General features: G+C 36.4%; 1 long non-coding RNA gene across 1 annotated transcript; it reads right to left on the minus strand.

Annotated features, from left to right (window-relative positions):
• Positions 1-1,113: 1,113 nt before the first annotated feature.
• LOC134734901 (uncharacterized) lies at positions 1,114-3,180 on the minus strand. The gene is made up of 3 exons (XR_010117786.1): positions 3,162-3,180; positions 1,967-2,036; positions 1,114-1,183 (listed from the first exon to the last, which is right to left on the minus strand). It is a non-coding gene; the product is annotated as an uncharacterized lncRNA (long non-coding RNA).
• Between the last annotated feature and the right edge of the window lie 8,146 nt (positions 3,181-11,326).

The raw sequence follows: 11,326 nt of genomic DNA on the forward strand, positions 1-11,326 counted from the left end.
GAAAAAGGAATATCTTCAAATATAAACTACAGAGAACTATTCTGTGAAACTTCTTTCTGTTCTGTGCATTCAACTAACGGAGTTGAAACTTACTTTTGATTGAGGAGTTCTGAAACACTCTTTGTGTAAAAACTGCAAGCGGACATTCGGAGGGCTAAGATGCCCACAGTGGAAAAAGGAATAGCTTCAAATAAAAACTACACAGAAGCATTCTGTGAAAATTCATTTCATTCTGTGCATTCAACTAACAGAGTTGAACCTTACCTTTGATTGAGCAGTTCTGAAACACTCTTTCTGTAGAAACTGCAATTGGACATTCGGAGCCCTAAGAGGCGTATAATGGAAAAAGGAATACCTTCAATTAAAAACTACACAGAGGCATTCTGTGAATCTGCTTTCTCATCTGTGCATTCAGCTAACAAAGTTAAACCATATTTTGATTGAGCAGTTCTGAAACACTCTTTCTGTAGAAACTGCAATTGGACATTCGGAGCGCTAAGAGGCCTATACTGGAAAAGGATATCTCCAAATAAAAACTACACAGAAGCATACTCTGAAACTTCCTTCAGTTCTCTGCATTAACCTAACAGAGTTGAGCATTACTTTTGCTTGAGCAGTTCTGCAACACTCTTTCTGTAGAAACTGCAAATGGACATTCGGAGCGCTAAGAGGCGTATGGTAGAAAAAGGAATATCTTCAATTAAAAACCACACAGAAGCATTCTGTGAAACTGTTTTCTTATCTGTGCATTAAACTAACAGAGTTGAACCTTACTTTAGATTGAGCAGGTCGGAAACACTCTTTCTGTAGAAACTGCAAGTGGACATTCGGAGCGCTAAGAGGCGTACAGTGGAAAAACGAATATTTTCAAATAAAACTACACAGAAGCATTCTGTGAAACTACCTTTTGATCTGTGCATTCATGTAACAGAGTTGAAGCTTACTTTTGATTGAGCATTTCTGAAACACTCTTTCTGTAGAAACTGCAGTGGACATTCGGAGCGCTAAGAGGCTTACAGTGGAAAAACGAATATCTTCAAATAAATACAACACAGAAGCATTCTGTGAAACTTCTTTCTGTTCTGTGCATTCAACAAAAAGAGTAGAACCTTACTTTTCATTGAGTCGTTCTGAAATACTCTTTCTGTAGAAACTGCAGTGGACATTCGGAGCGCTAAGAGGCCTACAGTAGAAAAACGAAAAACTTCAAATAAATACTACACAGAAGCATTCTGTAAAACTTCTTTCTGTTCTGCGCATTCATCTAAAAGAGTTGAACCTTACTTTTCATTGAGCCTTTCTGAAACTCTCTTTCTGTAGAAACTGCAATTGGATATTCGGAGCGCTAAGGGGCCTATATTGGAAAAAGGACTATCTTCAAATAAAAACTACACAGAAGCATTCTGTGAAACTTCTTTCTGATGTGTGCATTAAGCTAACAGAGTTAAACCATACTTTTGATTGAGCAGTTTTTAAACACTCTTTCTGTAGAAAATGCAAGTGGACGTTCGGAGCGCTAAGAGGGTAGTACTGGAAAAAGGATTATCTTCAAATATAAATTACACCGAAGCATTCTCTGAAACGTCTGTCTGTTCCTTGCATTCAACTAACAGAGTTGAACCTTAATTTGATTGAGCGGTTCTGAAACACTCTTTCTGTAGATACTGCAATTGGACATTCTGAGCGCTAAGATTCCTATATTGGAAAAAGGATTATCTTCAAATGAAAACTACACAGAAGCATTCTGTGAAACTTCTTTTGGATATGTGCATTCAACTAACAGATTTAAACCATACTTTTGATTGAACAGTTCTGAACACCCTTTCTGTAGAAATTTCAAGTGGACTTTCGGAGCGCTAAGAGGGTAATAGTGGAAAAAGGAATATATTCAAATACAAACTACACAGAAGCATTCTGTGAAACAACTTTCTGTTCCGTGCATTCAACTAACAGATTTGAAACTTACTTTTGATTGAGCCGTTCTGAAACACTCCTTCTGTAGAAAGTGCAATTGCACATTTTGAGCGCTAAGAGGCCTATATTGGGAAAAAGAATATCTTCAAATAAAATCTACACAGAAGAATTCTGTGAAACTTCTTTCTGATCTGTGCATTCAACTAACAGAGTTAAACCATGCTTTTGATTGAGCAGTTCTGAAACACTCTTTCTGTAGAAAATGCAAGTGGACATTCGGAGCGCTAAGAGGGTAATAGCGGAAAAAGGAATATCTTCAATTATAAACTACACAGAAGCATTCTCTGAAACTTCTTTCTGTTCCGTGCATTCAACTAACAGTGTTGAACCTTACTTTTGATTGATCAGTTCTGAAACACTCTTTCTGTAGATACTGCAATTGGACATTCTGAGCGCTAAGAGTCCCATATTGGAAAAAGGAATATCTTCAAATAAAAACTACATAGAAGCATTCTGTGAAACTTCTTTCTGATCTGTGCATTCAACTAACAGAGTTAAACCATGCTTTTGATTGAGCAGTTCTTAACACTCTTTCTGTAGAAAATGCAAGTGGACATTCTGAGCGCTAGGAGGGTAATACTTGAAAAAGGTGTATATTCAAATATAAACTACACAGAAGCATTCTGTGAAACATCTTTCTGTTCTGTGCATTCAACTAACAGGGTTGAATGTTACTTTTGATTGAGCCGTTCTGAAACACTCTTTCTGTAGAAATTGCAATTGGACATTCTGAGCGGTAAGAAGCCTATATTGGGAAAATGAATATACTCAAATAAAAACTACACAGAAGCATTCTGTGAAACTTCTTCTGATCTGTGCAATCAGCTAACAGAGTTAAACCATACTTTTGATTGAGCAGTTGTAAAACACACTTTCTGTAGAAAATGCAAGTGGACATTCGGAGCGCTAATATGGTAATAGTGGAAAAAGGAATATCTCCAAATAAAAACTACACAGAAGCATTCTCTGAAACTACTTTCTGATCTGTGCATTCTACTAACAGTGTTAAACCATACTTTTCATTGAGCAGTTCTGAAACACTCTTTCTGTAGGAAATGTAAGTGGACATTCAGAGCGCTAAGAGGGTAATAGTGGAAAAAGGAATATCTTCAAATGTAAACTACACAGAATCATTCTGTGAAACTTGTTTCTGTTCTGTGCTTTCAACTAACAGAGTTGAACCTTACTTTTGTTTGAGCCGTTCTGAATCATTCTTTCTGTAGAAACTGCAACTGGATATTCTGAGCGCTAAGAGGCCTATATTGGGAAAAAGAATATATTCAAATAAAAACTACACAGAAGCATTCTGTGAAACTTCTTCCTGATCTGCGCATTAAGCTAACAGAGTTAAACCATACTTTTGATGGAGCCGTTCTGCAACACTCTTTCTGTAGATACTGCAATTGGACATTCTGAGCGCTAAGAGGCCTCTATTGGGAAAAAGAATATATTCAAATAAAAACTACACAGAGGCATTCTGTGAAACTTCTTTCTGATCTGGTCATTCAACTAACAGAGTTAAACCATACTTTTGATTGAGCAGTTATGAAACACTCTTTCTGTAGAAAATGCAAGTGGACATTTGGAGCGCTAAGATTGTAATAGTGGAAAAAGGAATATCTCCAAATAAAAACTACACAGAAGCATTCTCTGAAACTTCTTTCTGTTCCGTGCATTCAACTAACAGAGTTGAAACTTACTTTTGATTGAGCAATATTGAAACACTCTTTCTGTAGATACTGCAATTGGACATTCTGAGCGCTAAGTGTCCTATATTTGAAAAAGAAGTATCTGCAAATAAAAACTACACAGAAGCATTCTGTGAAACTTTTTCTGATCTGTGCATTCAACTAACATATTTAAATCATAATTTGATTGAGCAGTTCTGAACACTGCTTCTGTAGAAAATGCAAGTGGACATTCGGAGCGCTAAGGGGGTAATAGTGGATAAATGAATACCTTCAAATATAAACTACACAGAATCATTCTGTGAAACTACTTTCTGTTCTGTGCATTCAACTAACAGTGTTGAACCTTACTTTTTATTGTGTCGTTCTGAAACACTCTTTTTGTAGAAATTGCAATTGGAAATTCTGAGCGCTAGGAGGCCTATATTGGGAAAAAGAATATATTAAAATAAAAACTACACAGAAGCATTCTGTGAAACTTCTTCTTGATCTGTGCATTCCGCTAACAGAGTTAAACCGTGCTTTTGATTGAGCAGTACTGAAACAATCTTTCTCTAGAAAATGCACGTGGACATTCGGAACGCTAAGATGGTAATATTGGAAAAAGGAATATCTCCAAATAAAAACTATACAGAAGCATTCTCTGAAACTTCTTTTTGTTCTCTGCATTCAACTAACAGAGTTGAGCCTTACTTTTGAAAGACCTGTTCTGAAACACTCTTTCTGCAGAAACTGCAAGTGGACATTCTCAGCGCTAAGTGGCCTATATTGGGAAAAAGAATATCTTCAAATAAAAACTACACAGAAGCATTCTGTGAAACTTCTTTCTGATCTGTGCATTCAACTAACAGAGTTAAACCATACTTTTGATTGAGCCGTTCTGAAACAATTTTTCTGTAGAAAATGCAAGTGGACATTCGGAGCGCTAAGATTGTAATAGTGGAAAAAGGAATATCTCCAAATAAAAACTACACAGAAGAATTCTATGAAACTTCTTTCTGTTCTCTGCATTCAACTAACAGAGTTGAGCCTTACTTTTGAAGGAGCAGTTATGAAACACTTTCCGTAGAAACTGCAAGTGGACATTCGGAGCGCTAATAGGGTAATAGTGGAAAAAGGAATATCTTCAACTAAATACTACACAAAAGCATTCTGTGAAACTTCTTTCTGTTCTGTGCATTCAACTAAAAGAGTTGAACCTTACTTTTGATTGAGCCGTTCTGAAACACTTTTTCTGTAGAAAATGCAAGTGGAGATTCGGAGCTCTAAGAAGGTAATAGTGGAAAAAGGAATATATTCAAATATAAACTACACAGAAGCATTCTGTGAAACTGCTTTCTGTTCTGTGCAGTTAACTAACAGAGTTGAACCTTACTTTTGATTGAGCCGTTCTGAAACCCTCTTTCTGTTCAAACTGCAATTGGACATTCTGAGTGCTAAGAGGCCTATATTGGGAAAAAGAATATCTTCAAATAAAAAATACACAGAAGCATTCTGTGAAACTTCTTTCTGATCTGTGCATTCAGCTAACAGATTTAAACCATACCTTTGATTGAGCAGTTCTGAAACACTCTTTCTGTAGAAAATGCAAGTGGACATACGGAGCGCTAAGATGGTAATAGTGGAAAAAGGAATATCACCAAATAAAAAGTACGCAGAAGCATTCTCTGATACTTCTTTCTGTTTTCTCCTTTCAACTAACAGAGTTGAGCCTTACTTTTGAAGGAGCAGTTCTGAAACACTCTTTCTGTTGATACTGCAATTGGACATTCTGTGCGCTGAGAGTCCTATATTGGAAAAAGGAATATCTTCAAATAAAAACTACACAGAAGCATTCTGTGAAACTTCTTTCTCATCTGTGCATTCAACTAACAGAGTTAAACCATACTTTTGATTGAGCATTTCTGAACACTCTTTCTGTAGAAAATGCAAGTGGACATTAGGAGCGCTAAGAGGGTAATAGTGGAAAAAGGAATATATTCTAATATAAACTACACAGAAGTATTCTGTGAAACTTCTTTCAGTTCTGTGAATTCAACTAACAGAGTTGAACCTTACTTTTGTTTGTGCCGTTCTGAAGCACTCTTTCTGTTAAAACTGCAATTGGTCATTCTTAGCGCTAAGAGGCCTATATTGGGAAAAAGAATATCTTCAAATAAAAACTACGCAGAAGCATTCTGTGAAACTACTTTCTGATCTGTGCATTCAGCTAACTGAGTTAAACCATACTTTTGATTGAGCAGTTCGGAAACATTCTTTCTGTAGAAAATGCAAGTGGACATTCTGAGCGCTAAGATGGTAATAATGGAAAAAGGAATATCTCCAAATAAAAACTACACAGAAGCATTCTCTGAAACTTCTTTCTGTTCTCTGCATTCAACTAACGGAATTGAGCCTTACTTTTCAAGGAGCAGTTCTGAAACACTCTTTCTGCAATAACTGAAGGAGGATATTCGGAGCGCTGAGAGGGTAATAGTGCAAAAAGGAATATCTTCAACTAAATACTACACAGAAGCATTTTGTGAAAATACTTTCTGTTCTGTGCATTCAACTAAAAGAGTTGAACCTTACTTTTGATTGAGCCGTTCTGAAACACTTCTTCTGTAGAAACTACAATTGGATATTAGGAGCGCTAGGCGGCCTATATTGGAAAAAGGACTATCTTCAAATAAAAACCACACAGAAGCATTCTGTGAAACTTCTTTCTGATCTGTGCATTCAGCTAACATAGTTAACCATACTTTTGATTGAGCAGTTCTGAACACTCTTTCTGTGGAAATTGTAAGTGGACATTCGGAGCGCTAAGAGGCTAATAGTGGAAAAAGTAATATCTTCAAATATAAACTACACAGATGCATTCTGTGAAACTTCTTTCTGTTCTGTGCATTCAACTAACAGACTTTAACCTTACTTTTGGTTGAGCCGTTCTGAAACACTCTTTCTGTAGAAACTGCAATTGGACATTCTGAGCGCTAAGAGGCCTCTATTGGGAAAAAGAATATCTTCAAATAAAAACTACACAGAAGCATTCTGTGAAACTTCTTTCTGATCTGTGCATTCAGCTAACAGAGTTAAACCATACTTTTGATTGAGCAGTTCTGAAACACTCTTTCTGTATAAAATGCAAGTGGACATTCGGAGCGATAAGAGGGTAATAGTGGAATAAGGAATATCTTCAAATATAAACTACACAGAAGCATTCTATGAAACTTCTTTCTGTTCCGTGCTTTCGACAAACAGTGTTGAAACTTACTTTTGATTCAGCAGTTCTGAAACACTATTTCTGTAGATACTGCAAGTGGACATTCGGAGCGCTAAGAGAGTAAGAGTGGAAAAAGGAAAATCTTCAACTAAATACTACACAGAAGCATTCTGTGAAACTTCTTTCTGTTCTGTTCATTCAACTAAAAGAGGTGAACCTTACTTTTGATTGAGCCGTTCTGAAACACTCTTTCTGTAGAAACTGCAATTGGATATTAGGAGCGCTAAGCGGCCTCTATTGGAAAAAGGACTATCTTCACATAAAAACCACACAGAAGTATTCTGTGAAACATCTTTCTGATCTGTGCATTCAGCTAACAGAGTTAAACCATACTTTTGATTCAGCAGCTCTGAAACACACTTTCAGTAGAAAATGCAAGTGGACATTCGGAGTTCAAAGAGGGTAATAGTGGAAAAAGGAATATCTTTAAATATAAACTACACAGAAGCATTATCTGAAACTACTTTCTGTTCGGTGCATTCAGCTAACAGTGTTGAACCTTAGTTTTGATGGAGCAGTTCTGAAACACTCTTTCTGTAGATACTGCAATTGGACATTCTGAACGCTAAGAGTCCTATATTGGAAAAAGGAATATCTTCAAATAAAAACCACACAAAAGAATTCTGTGAAACTTCTTTCTGATCTGTGCATTCAACTAACAGAGTTAAACCATACTTTTGATTGAGCAGTTCTGAACACTGCTTCTGTAGAAAATGCAAGTGGACATTCGGAGCGCTAAGATGGTAATAGTGGAAAAAGAAATATATTCAAATATAAACTACACAGAAGCGTTCTCTGAAACTTCTTTCTGTTCCGTGCATTCAACTAACAGAGTTGAACCTTACTTTTGATTGAGCAATATTGAAACACTCTTTCTGTAGATACTGCAATTGGACATTCTGAGCGCTAAGTGTCCTATATTTGAAAAAGAAGTATCTGCAAATAAAAACTACACAGAAGCATTCTGTGAAACTTCTTTCTGATCTGTGCATTCAACTAAGAGAGTTAAACAATACTTTTGATTGAGCAGTTCTGAACACTGCTTCTGTAGAAAATGCAAGTGGACATTCGGAGCGCTAAGAGGGTAATAGTGGAAAAAGGAATATATTCAAATATAAACTACACAGAAGCATTCTGTAAAACTGCTTTCTGTTCTGTGCACTCAACTAACAGAGTTGAACCTTACTTTTGATTGAGCCCTTCTGAAACCGTCTTTCTGTAGAAACTGCAATTGGACATTCTGAGTGCTAAGAGGCATATATTGGGAAAAACAATATCTTCAAATAAAAACTACACGGAAGCATTCTGTGAAACTTCTTTCTGATCTGTGCATTCAGCTAACAGATTTAAACCATACCTTTGATTGAGCAATTCTGAAACACTCTTTCTGTAGAAAATGCAAGTGGACATACGGAGCGCTAAGACGGTAATAGTGGATAAAGGAATATCTCCAAATAAAAACTACGCAGAAGCATTCTCTGCAACTTCTTTCTGTTCTCTGCTTTCAACTAACAGAGTTGAGCCTTACTTTTGAAGGAACAGTTCTGAAACACTCTTTTTGTAGATACTGCAATTGGACATTCTGCGCGCTGAGAGTCCTATATTGGAAAAAGGAATATCTTCAAATAAAACTAAATAGAAGCATTCTGTGAAACTTCTTTCTCGTCTGTGCATTCAACTAACAGTGTTAAACCACACTTTTGATCGAGCATTTCTGAACACTCTTTCTGTAGAAAATGCAAGTGGACATTCGAAGCGCTAAGAGGGTAATAGTGGAAAAAGGAATATATTCAAATATAAACTACACAGAAGTATTCTGTGAAACTTCTTTCTGTTCTGTGCATTCAACTAACGGAGTTGAAACTTACTTTTGTTTGAGCCATTCTGAAACACTCATTCTGTTAAAACTGCAATTGGTCATTCTTAGCGCTAAGAGGCCTATATTGGGAAAAAGAATATCTTCAAATAAAAACTACGCAGAAGCATTCTGTGAAACTTCTTTCTGATCTGTGCATTCAGCTAACTGAGTTAAACCATACTTTTGATTGAGCAGTTATGAAACACTCGTTCTGTAGAATATGCAAGTGGACATTCTGAGCGCTAAGATGGTAATAGTGGAAAAAGGAATATCTCCAAATAAAAACTACACAGAAGCATTCTCTGAAACTTCTTTCTGTTCTCTGCATTCAACTAACGGAGTTGAGCCTTACTTTTCAAGGAGCAGTTCTGAAACACTCTTTCTGTAGTCACTGCAAGAGGACATTCGGAGCGCTAAGAGGGCAACAGTGCAAAAAGGAATATCTTCAACTAAATACTACACAGAAGCATTCTGTGAAACTTCTTTCTGATCTGCGCATTCAACTAACAGAGTTAAAAAATACTTTTGATTCAGCAGTTCTGAACACTCTTTCTGTAAAAAATGCAAGTGGACATTCGGAGCGCTAAGTGGGTAATAGTGGAAAAAGGTATATATTAAAATATAAACTACACAGAAGCATTCTGTGAAACGTCTTTCTGTTCTGTGAACTCAACTAACAGAGTTGAACCTTACTTTTGTTTGAGCCGTTCTGAAACACTCTTTCTGTAGAAAATGTAAGTGGACATACGGAGCGCTAAGATGGTAATAGTGGAAATAGGAATATCTCCAAGTAAAATCTACACAGAAGCATTCTCTGAAACTTCTTTCTGTTCTCTGCTTTCAACTAACAGAGTTGAGCCTTACTTTTGATTGAGCAGTTCTGAAACACTCTTTCTCTATATAATGCAATTGGACATTCTGAGCACTAAGAGTCCTATATTGGAAAAAGGAATATCTTCAAATAAAAACTACACAGAAGCATTCTGTGAAACTTCTTTCTGATCTTCGCATTCAACTAACAGACTTTATCCATACTTTCGTTTGAGCAGTTCTGAAACACTCTTTCTGTAGAAAATGCATGTGGACATTCGGAGTGCTAAGATGGTAATCGTGGAAAATCGAATATCTTCAAATAAATACTACACAGAAGCATTCTGTGAAACTTCTTTCTGTTATGTGCTTTCAACTAATAGAGTTGAACCTTACTTTTGATTGAGCATTTCTGAAAGACTCTTTCTGTAGAAACTGCAGTGGACATTCCGAGCGCTAAGAGGCCTATAGTGGATAAACGAATATCTTCAAATAAATACTGCACAGAAGCATTCTGTGAAACTTCTTTCTGTTCTGTGCATTCAACTAACAGTGTGGAACCTTACTTTTGATTGAGCCTTTCTGAAACACTCTTTCTGTAGAAACTGCAATTGGACATTCGGAGCGCTAAGAGGAATATATTGGAAAAAGGAATATCTTCAAATAAAAACTACACGGACGCATTCTGGGAAACTTTTTTCTGATCTGTGCTTTCAACTAACAGAATTAAACCATATTTTGATTGACCAATTCTGAAACACTCTTTCTGTAGAAACTACAAGTGGACACTCTGAGGCCTAAGAGGCCTATATTGGAAAAAGGAATATCTTCAAATAAAAACTACACAGAAGCATTCTGTGAATCTTCATTTTGTTCTGTGCATTCAACTAACAGATGTGAAGCTTACTTTTGATTGAGCCGTTCTGAAACACTCTTTCTGCAGAAACTGCAATTGGATATTCAGAACGCTAAAAGTCCTATATTGGAAAAAGGAATATCTTCAAATATAGACTACACAGAAGCATTGTATGAAACTTCTTTCTGATCTGTGCATTCAACTAAGAGAGTTAAACCATACTTTTGATTGAGCAGTTCTGAAACACTCTTTCTGTAGAAAATGCAAGTGAACGTTCGGAGCGCTTAGAGGGTAATAGCGGAAAAAGGAATATCTTCAAATATAAACTACAAAGTAGTCTTCTGTGAAACTTCTTTCTGTTCTGTGCCTTCAAATAACAGATTTGAACCTTACTTTTGATTGAGCAGTTCTGAAACACTCTTTCTGTAGAAAATGCAAGTGGACATTCGGCGCGCTAAGACGCCTATATTGGAAAAGGGAATATCTTCAAATAAAATCTACACAGAAGGATTCTGTGAAACTTCTTTTTGTTCTGTGCATTCAACTAACAGAGTTGAACCTTACCTTTGATAGAGCAGTTCTGAAACACTCTTTCTGTAGAATCTGCAAGTGGACATTCGGAGCGCTAAGAGGCATATAGTGAAAAAAGGAATATCTCCAATTAAAAACTACACAGAAGCATTCTCTGAAACTTCTTTCTGTTCTCTTCATTCAATTAACAGAGTTGAGCCTTACTTTTGGTTTAGCAGTTCGGAAACACTCTTTCTGTAGTAACTGCAAATGGACATTCGGAGCGCTAACAGGCGTATTGTGGAAAAACGGATATGTTTAAATAAAACTACACAGAAGCATTCTGTGAAACTTCTTTCTGTTCTGTG

The sequence above is a fragment of the Symphalangus syndactylus genome, chromosome 12 (assembly GCF_028878055.3).
Source record: "Symphalangus syndactylus isolate Jambi chromosome 12, NHGRI_mSymSyn1-v2.1_pri, whole genome shotgun sequence".
NCBI classification, from domain to species: Eukaryota; Metazoa; Chordata; class Mammalia; order Primates; family Hylobatidae; genus Symphalangus; species Symphalangus syndactylus.